The sequence below is a fragment of the Microtus ochrogaster genome, chromosome 1, assembly GCF_000317375.1.
Source record: "Microtus ochrogaster isolate Prairie Vole_2 chromosome 1, MicOch1.0, whole genome shotgun sequence".
In the NCBI taxonomy this organism is placed as follows: domain Eukaryota; kingdom Metazoa; phylum Chordata; class Mammalia; order Rodentia; family Cricetidae; genus Microtus; species Microtus ochrogaster.
The window spans coordinates 51,516,275-51,526,004 of record NC_022009.1 but is presented as its reverse complement, the minus strand read 5'-3'; the positions used below and the strand labels follow the sequence as shown (position 1 = coordinate 51,526,004).

Sequence of the window (9,730 nt, the reverse complement as noted above, 5' to 3'; positions counted from 1 at the left end):
GGAGCACACCTTCATTACCATGGCTCCATCTCTGTGTGTGTGGTTCTGGAGCACACCCTCACTACCATGGCTCCATCATCTCTCTGTGTGTGGTTCTGGAGCACACCCTCACTACCATGGCTCCATCTTTCTGTGTGTGGTTCTGGAGCACACCCTCATTACCATGGCTCCATCATCTACCTGTGTGTGGTACTGGAGCACACAGTGCAGATTTTGTACTGTGTTCTGGTGTAGGTTTTATGTGAGAAAGTCCTAGTTCTGGGATTGGCCACATAGTAACAAGGAATGATGGCTTAGCCAGGAAGTGACAGCATGTTAGAAAGGTGCTGTGCGTATGCCTCTTGCAGCAGAAAGACCTCATGGTGCACACATGTGGTCTGCAGGTCCTGCACTGTTTATTTTGTCCATCTGGCAAGGGAATGGCTAACCCAATGTTGGTGAGATATCAAGGTTGCTGTTCCCGCCCAGTTGCTAGCATGTGCTGGATAATAACACTTGCTGGGAAAAATAGGCACTCAATCAGCCCAATATTTCAACATTTTTTTTGATTCTCAATTATCCATGGTTTTGATTTTTGTTGAATTAATTACACCACAAACACAAACAGAAACTCATGGGTGTACCACCCAGTATCCACACTGAACAGTGGTAGCACTGCTGAAACTGAATTGCCTCTCCATCTCTTAGTCCAGGAGAGCAAGAGGGTAGAGTGTCTAGAAATCTTGGAGCTTCTCTCAGGCCTCAAGTTGCCTGCCAACATGACCATTTCCAAGTTGTTGCCATTTTGAGACATGTTGGTCTCAGGAGAAAGCTGAAGATAGAACAACTTGTGGGAAACCATACAAGCTTTTTTTTTTTTTTTTTGGGTGACAGGGTTGTATCTCAAGCTCGTCTTCAGCCTCCCAACAGACATGCACTACTATGCTCTTCATAGAAACCATAAGTTAAAGTATAGTGGAGTAAAAGGATCATAACTACATTATAAAAGTAGAGAAGGATGCATTAGGAAGTGTTACTAAAACTAGCCTGTGGCAAAGCCATCAGAACTTGATTGTTGGTCCTGAGATGTTACTGTGTGGCAGCCAGTCCTCAACTCCTGGGGCCGGAGTTTAGGAAGTATGATAGAAATCACTTTCAGGATTAGATGAGAAGACCCTTGCTGTCTCTCCAACTGTGAATAAAGCCAGCTGCCAGGTATGAACTATTGAAGAAGGGCTCATGGAGCCACAGCTGGGGTCTACAACTTTCACGACTGAGGTCATTGGTGTCGTGGATTTGGGACAGATCCTCTACCCAGTGAGCTCTGAGATGATACTGACAGCTAGAAGCCATCATGGTGTTCTCCAGACCCATGGCCCACTGCGACTGTTAGATAAAAAGCACGGCTTTAAGTAGTTGATTTTGGAAAAGACTTGTTACCCAGCAAAGCATAACCAGCAGAGCTAGGGGTGAACATAAACAAGCTGGTGTATGAGAACCACTTTAGGACTTGCAGAGGGGGACCTCACGCCAGTTAATGAAAACCCCGTGCAACGGAGGGTGAGTCCAGATCCTACGCAGGATAATCCTGCAGAACTGCTATGCCCACGCAAACCAGGGCTCTCCAGCATGACTTTGTTCTCTGCTTACATGTCATGCCTCTGTCCAAGAGCACCCACCCCTGACCCCATTCAGGTGGCGGATTTCTGTTGGCCTTGTCTGCTTTCTTCTCTTTTAAAAAATATTATTATTATCATTATTGCTGTTGTTTGTGTGTGTGTGTGTGTGTGTGTGTGTGTGTGTGTGTGTGTGTGTGAAAATGAATGCCAGATGAGGGTACAGGATGCCCTGGAGCTGGAGATACACATGAGTATGAGCTCCCAGATATGCATTTGGGCACCATATCCTTTGGAAGAACAAGTACTCCTAACACCAAGTCATCTGTCCAGCCCCCACAAATGACTTTTCTTGAAAACAAAAGTTTTTCTGAGTCAGGGTCTCGTGTATTACAGGCTGGCCTCAAACTTACTAAGCAGCTGAGGATGACCTTGAACTTTTGACCCACAGTTCTGGAACTGTAGGTGTGTGCCTGTACCCTGGGATCATGTGATTCTGAAGGTCAGACCCAGGGTTCACACATGCTAGGCATGTGCTCTTCCAACTGCCCCACAAATGAACTTTTTAAAAAGATTTTGCTACATTCTCTGTGTGTGTGTGCACACGCACGTGTATATGACTGTGCATGTGTGCTCATGGTTGTGCACATGTAGAATGAAACACCCATGCATGTTAAAGCATGCCATGCAGGGTTCTTGACTTTGACCATGCAGATTCAGGGGACTGAACACAGTTGCCATGTTTAGTGGAAAACATCTTTACCACTGAGAAATTTTGCCTTCCCTGACCTTTCTTTTTCTCTGTAATATTACTTGAATGCAGCAGGCATTACAAACTCTCCCAAAAAAGTCAGCTCTACCCTGTATGCCCATGGTTGCTTGCTCTTAAATGCAAAATCAACACTCTGTGTTCCTTGATGATCTTACCGCCCATTCACCCTCTTGATTCCACTTTTTTCTCATTCCTTGCTTTCCCCTGCAGATTGTCACAACTAGTCCATGCTCCATCCACGCAGTGGTACACACTGCTTTCTGTAGTGACTCACCTTAATTCCCTTCTTCTGGCTCCCCTGTGTATTGAACTGCAGCCCTTCCCAACCTTCTGCATGGCCTCTATGGTTGGCCATAGTGTTGTAGGGTGAACATCTATTCCACAGCCCCTAAAGATGCAGTAGATGGAGACAGAAAGAAGCAGCTGCCTGGGCTGTGAGCCAAGAGGATATTAACCATCTCTGCATTCCCGTCTGAAATTTCCATCACTGGACATGCCTTGTGCATGCTCAAACTTTTGTAAAACCACATAAAGCATCCTCAGAAGCAGTTCTAGGCCTGTACACATTTTTAAGGCAATTTACTGTTGCAAATTTAAGCTTCATCTATGCTGGTAACACATGATTGACAATCCTCTCTGTGGGACTTTGAGTTCATAAACTAAAAAATGTAACATTCTTACCTACAGGTGTATGATTTCCTTATCCTTTATATGGACAGAGCATGGGTCATAGTCACATTTAATAACAACCCAAGCAGGGCTCAATAAAAGTCACCATCAGGAGCTGGAAATGTTCTTCCATTTATTTCTCTGCTAGAGCTTGGCAACCAAACAGGGTTTAGATGGAGAGTAATTGCCACCTGAAAACTGACACTTTTCCAGCATGATGGGGCAAGAAGTCACCTGGGGCTCTGTGCTAAGATCTGGCTACCACACAGCCAAAGAGGAGTCCTAGGCTTCTATCTCATGAGAGGGTATCTTGGGGTCACTGATGGGGAGCACATATCACAAATGACAAAGGCACCCATTCTGCATAGAAATCTCTAATACATTGTCTGAAATGAGCCACCTAATTTTATTTCTAAGAAAATTACCAAGGTGAGTTTGACCTCTGAGAATCCTTTCAGGCCCTCTTCTCCACAGGCAACCAATAGCACATCTCTCAATGGATAGGAAGTTGAAGAGGGATTAGAAAATCATCTTCAGTGCCCATTTATAACCTGATTACCTAAAGATTCTAGGGACAAAGGGACACAAGACCAGGGCCTCTGTCCTCTCCATGTGGGCTTTCTTGGCAAGTTCCTTGATGCCTGGAAGGCACCTCTACACCTTGAGCTGTCTTCCTCCACCTGCTCTGTAGGAAGGACCACCACAGCTCTGCAGACAAAGTCTAGAATTGATATACTTGGTTCAGGGCTAAGAGGTTTCTGGTTTCTTGGGTGCATGTCCTGAGTTTCCGGGGATCCAGAAGTTCTGGAGGATAGCAGTGCCCCTAATTGTCTGGAAAACACACCTACAAGTTTCATATTCTGGGGAGCTAAACTTCTGGGATAGACCATGAAAACAAGGAAGGGAAAGTCAGCTCAGCATAAATAACAAAGAAGTCTGGCAGGCTTAGGAAAGGACTAAGCTTTAAAAAGAAGTAGGGTCCAAAATGGGAGCTTGCATTGTAGTTTACCAAATTTAGACTTCAGCGAGGAACACACTGGATGCTAGAGAATATGTGCAGAGTGTAATGCCAAACAGGGGCGTGTTCACTCTGTAGGTACAAAAAGGGGGCAGGTAGGTAGAGAGCATCACCAACTGGGGGTGCCAGACCGTATGGTGCTATATCTCAGTCATCCTGAGGTTGGCACCATGGAAGCTACTAGCCCACCATAGCCTCTAGGTCTCTGACTTGGCAAACTGGCCTGAGGCAAGGGAGCTAAGAGATGGGCTACCCACACACAGCAGTACCGACCTGTGCCCTAACTTTGTAGAGCTCCTGTCTGTGTAGTAGCTTCTGTAAAACACAGGAAGTACCAGGGCATGATTAAGGGCAACACGCGCTACTCTACACAAACCTGCCACAGGATACCCAGAAGACACCGTGCTCCAGAGCCCAGCACCATGGGGGTGGAGTGCTCCAACACCAACTGAAAACCCTGTCTCAGAGCACAGAGGGAACAGGAGGAAAGTGGGGTGCTGCTTGGAGCCTGCCTTCCTGGTGGAACACACAGGCTAGGCCAGCATGCTCGGAGCTCCAGAGGGAAATGCATGCCTTGAGTCTCCTGCTGAGAAGCTTCAGTGGTATGTTGATGGCCACCAGGGGCCACTGGAACTGCTCCTGAGGCCCTGGTACTGAGATGGTGACCATTCACAGTATCCCTGCATTATCCTTCAGAGGAATGCACCCCCTCAATAACTGGTTGTTCTGTTACCAACCCTTACTTAGCCTGAGCTTCATGAGGGGAGACAAGGGTTTGACATCAGGTGAGGTGGCAGCTGGCAGGGTGACAACAGGTCCATGCTGAGTGTTGGTTTCATGATGGGGCTTCAGCCTAGTCATGTCACCCTAAGGTCGTCATCACAAACAGCCTGACATGGGTCCATGGGCTCCTAGTCCAGTCATTTGTTCAGGAAACATCCCAAGAAGGCTTGAACTTGGCTCCTGGGTAAGAAGTTGGTATTCTCTCTTACACTCCCCATGGTTTATCTACCCAGGAAGAAGGCTTTTCTCAAATCCTCCACAGGGCCATAAGCTTGCTCATAAGGGGTCCCTTCGTGCAGACAGATCGCTGTATTTCAGGCCAGCCATGTTCTCAATGGGCCCTACTCATTCCGCAGTTATTGCACGGGCTACTCCCTGTTGTGGACACAAGCTGTGGGGGGGGGCACTAACTAGTGCCTCATGGTTTGCTCACTGTAGCACCTGATACTATATCTGCAAAAGTTAAGTGCAGATGTTCACCTCCACAAAGGCCATGGGGTCCTGCCAGCAGAGGGACATTAATTGCTCCCACCACAGTGTGACTTTGAGATGTTAGCTTCCCTCTAGACAAGCATGTTCCCATGCTGATGAGCCACCCAGCCCCTAGGCTGTCTTCCCCAGAAAACCACATTGCATCTCTAGGAGGGAAATGCTTTGTCCTTGATTTTTCTGTGGGTGGCCTTGCCATGGTGACGTCTCTTTTTTTAACCTGCTATAAATTCCTTTTGTAATCTCTCCTAAGCCATCATGTGGATGCTGGGGGGCTACTGAGAATAAATAAATCTGCAGTTAAGTGTGAGATTTGGGAAAGATGATAAAATCAGAATAATTTGAATGAACTTGGCAAATGAATTTACAGCTCTTAAACTATCCTCTAATTTGACAAACAATGGCTTAGAGAAGGACAGGCTATTTTTAAAGTAATTCATTTTCTCTGTTTTCATGTCACCTCAGTCAAGGGCTTAGTTAGGAAGGTATCTGCAAGCTAGACAGCCCTGGCCATGGGTGGGGCAGGCAGCCCAGTCCAGGCAGAAAGCTGGGTGATTGCTCTAGCTTCATTGGGTGCATAGGGAAATAACCTGCTTCTTCCCATGACCCCTTTTCCTGATTTTGTATAAGTCCCCAGCAAGATATCATGCTCCCAGAAACACGAATATTCTGGTCATTTTGGTCCCCCTCCAGGTGTTCCAATTGGTCATTGTATTTTGTACAGCCCTCTGGAATCATCAGACCCCCAAGTCTACTTAGTGGCTAAGCAGCTTCTCCCTTTTGCTGTACACAGCTGGGACACCAGAGTCCCTGCTGGGAGCCAAATTATCCAGTTTCTAGTGACCCCAGTCCAAACTGCCACCACTGCTTCAGGATCTGTGCAGTCACCACTCTCGGGACCTCCTGGGAACACAGAACATACCCACACATACATGCCTGGTCTCCTGCTTTGCAACATGCCTCTGGCTGACCCCTGTCCTGCTTAGCTTTGCAACAGGACTTGAACTCCAGGCTGATTTTGATGATCCTGCCTCATGAAAGCTTAACACACTTTGAGTCCCTTTAATATTTATGCTAGGTGCTACATACTGTGCAGCCCAGGTAGCCACGGACCCTCCTAGCCCTTTCTTGCACCACTGCTAGTTGCCTGCAAAGCTAGCAGGGTATCCAAGCCAGGCTTCCTGTGGCTTGTCTCCACCTCTAACTTCTAGCTCGGCTAAGGATGAGATCGATGGTGAAGAACTTCCCAGGAGGCCTTGGAAGCCCCTCTGTTACCCTGAGCACAGCATCCCTAGTACCAACCACCTCTGTCTTCCACCCTCTGCTCTCCTCAGTGCTGGAGGTGCACATCTTTGCTAGCTCTGATCCCTTCCTCTACAGGTCTGGTCCTGGTAGAGCAGTCCTTCCTCTTCAGTGTGTGCCATCTTTGTCTCCATTGTCTGCTCTGAATTCGGGAGCTTCACCAACGAGGTGATGAGGATACCATACAACAACCAAAGGATGTGTGGAATTGAGAGCTCCTCCAAGATGAGAGGGCCAGGCTCTTGGAAGGCCTGCCACATAGGATAGGCAGGGATGGACTCTTAGAAGGCCTAGGACAGAGGTCAGGCGGGGCTGGACTCTTAGAAGGTCTAGCACAGAGGTCAGGCAGAGACACTGTGAGGAGATGAGAAGATGCTCTGTTCTTCCATGGTATCTTTCTTCAAGTTTTACCTTTTAGAAATTCCCCAAAAGTCTCTTGAATATCCATTCCAGCTAGACCAAGAGATGTGTTTCAAGGAAGAGCACACATTAGCTAATTAATTAATTTAGCATCTGATCATCAAACAGTTATTTCTTATTAAGTCCAAGGCAGTGTAACAGCTACTGTATGGGCTATAAAGATAACAAGACACACTTTCTGTTTATGAGGCTCTCTCATCAGTGAGGTAGATAGCCAGCAACACAAATGGCTCCCATGAGCTGGACATGAGAGAGGTGCTCTTAAATGATGTGTCTGGTTGCTTGGGAATTGAGAGGGAGGACACATTGTGACTGGGAGGGCCAAAGGCTTCTTATTGGTCACATTGCTCTGAGGTGGCACTGAGCAAGCAGGTGGATCAGATCTGAGTGCTGCCTCTGGGTGTTGCTGATTCAGGTCCCTGTTGGCCCACACTGAGAACAACTAGATGTCCCTGTCATGCCATCTCCCCTCCCACAGTGGACATGGAATGCAGATTGGCTTGTGATTCCCTAAAAGGCAGGCAGAAGCCTAACTCCTAGACAGCTTTTAGCCTTTGCTGGTGGATGTTGCAGATTCCTTTAGCTAGGGGAAGCCATTTCTGCAAAAGGTAGCATGATAGGAAATGTCTGGGACTCTATGAGAAGGCTGCATGGGAAGACACACAGGTCTCTGTTATGACTCATGTGACAATGATGCAGAGACTGGAGAGATTTATCTCAAGCTAAGAGATACCAAAAAATGGTTGCAAGACTCCAGAATTCGGAAGAGGCAGGAATGGTCCTTGGCCGGTCTGGTCCCACTTACATTCTGTTTCAGACTTCACATTCCCAGAGATGAAAATGTCCTGTGTCTTTAGTTTTTTTTTTTTAGTTGGGGGAACTTTGTTATAGCCTCTGTAAGGGGTCTCACACAATTAAGAGGGACCTGCTCTCTAGGATAAGTCTACCTGCTGAGTAATTTGGAGAGGCAAATATTTTAAGTCACCTAAAAATCCAGTGAGAGATAAATCCTTAAACTGAATAGTGTTGGAATTCCTGGATGAAAATTAGCCATTTAGTTATCTAGTATTTAAACCTTATTGTATGACTTCTATAAAGCTCCCCTGGCTTGAAAAGTCCACAGAAAAAGTATAAGAAAAGAGAAAAAACCTTGCAAAGTTTAGGGACTATTATGTTGACTGTTTTTGCACAACCTTGACTCAGTTTTGTCCTATAAAGTCAGTGAAGGTCAGCAGTGCTCCTGGAAAGGTAGTTTCCCCTTACCTGCCTACCTGCCTTTTAAGCTGATGAGTTTTTCTCAGAAAGGGCTCAGTTTGAAGAGATGTTGGCCACCCCCATGCTGAGGACTACCATCAGAGGGCTGTAGTGTCATTGGATAGAAAAAGGGACACAGAGAAGGAAACCCAGCCACAAGTTTCAGCGCTGGCTCTGCTGCCCTTTGTCTCCAGGAGAATGGACAGGGTTTGTCTGCAGCCTTCTCCCCTCTTCCCCCACCCCTATGCAACAATCTCCAGTAAATCGGGTCCTGAGGCAACTGAGAGCGTGGCTGAGTTTGCCCAGCTAGTGAATGTGTCCCTCTCACAAGTTGTTAACTACAGGCGTGTGGTTGGACATTACAGGTCAAGTATCCACGGTTCTCCTCAAGGGATCCCTGGGCTTTGGTGACCACAGGACTTCCACAGGAAACTGAAGAAGCATGTGTTACTTTAGAGTCGCTGTATCCTTTCTCCCTTCTCTTCAGTACCTGCTCCAGGTAGATGCCATGCCTAGAGGCAGGATGAAGGAGAAAGACTTGAGCATCCCTCTTGGCTGCTAGACCATACCAGTTACCTGGGACTACTAAATACCACAGTTGCTCCGCCACTCCTGACAGATTCAAAAATGCTCTCCCATAGTAACAGGAAAGCTTCCCCAACTAGAATCCAACCCTGTAGTTACAGACTGACCTCTGCACCCCATAGTAACACACTGACCTCTGTACCCATAGTAACAGACTGACCTCTGCATCCCATAGTGACATACTGACTTCTGCATCCCATAAGTAACACACTGACCTCTGCATCCCATAGTGACACACTGACCTCTGCATCCCATAAGTAACACACTGACCTCTGCATCCCATAGTGACATACTGACCTCTGCATCCCATAAGAAACACACTGACCTCTGCATCCCATAGTGACACACTGACCTCTGCATCCCATAAGTAACACACTGACCTCTGCACCATAGTAACAGACTGACCTCTGCACCCATAGTAACACACTGACCTCTGCACCTCATGGTAACATCAGACAAACTCCCTGACTAAGCTATGTACCCTATAATACAGACAAGCTCCATGACTAACCTCTGTACCCAATAAGTACTGGAGGTTGTTTGCCTGTAGAGATGCAAGTCTTGTGTGCATGTGTGTGTGTGGAGGGGATTCTCAGCTTGCCTGCCCCACCAGTGATGTGGACCAAGTCCCTTTTCTCCTGACATGTCCCCAACTGTTTCTATGTATCCCTGCTTGTACCCAACCTGAGGATGGCCCATGGAGCACTATAGGCCCCACATGGGAGTATTATGAGGTATAGACCTCCCATCCCAACCTGCCTGGGTGCTATCTTCTTGCTTCCTGACACCTGTTCTCATCCATCCTTTTCTTCTTTCAAGGTTCACTAAGTCATGCCCAACCAG

The 9,730-nt window shown here is 47.1% G+C and overlaps 1 protein-coding gene across 1 annotated transcript in view; it reads right to left on the bottom strand.

Moving 5' to 3' along the window:
• The window catches only part of Ptprn2 (protein tyrosine phosphatase, receptor type N2), a 715,776-nt gene that overhangs the window by 128,797 nt on the left and 577,249 nt on the right, over positions 1 to 9,730 (bottom strand). The gene's annotated exons all lie outside the window — the stretch shown is intronic.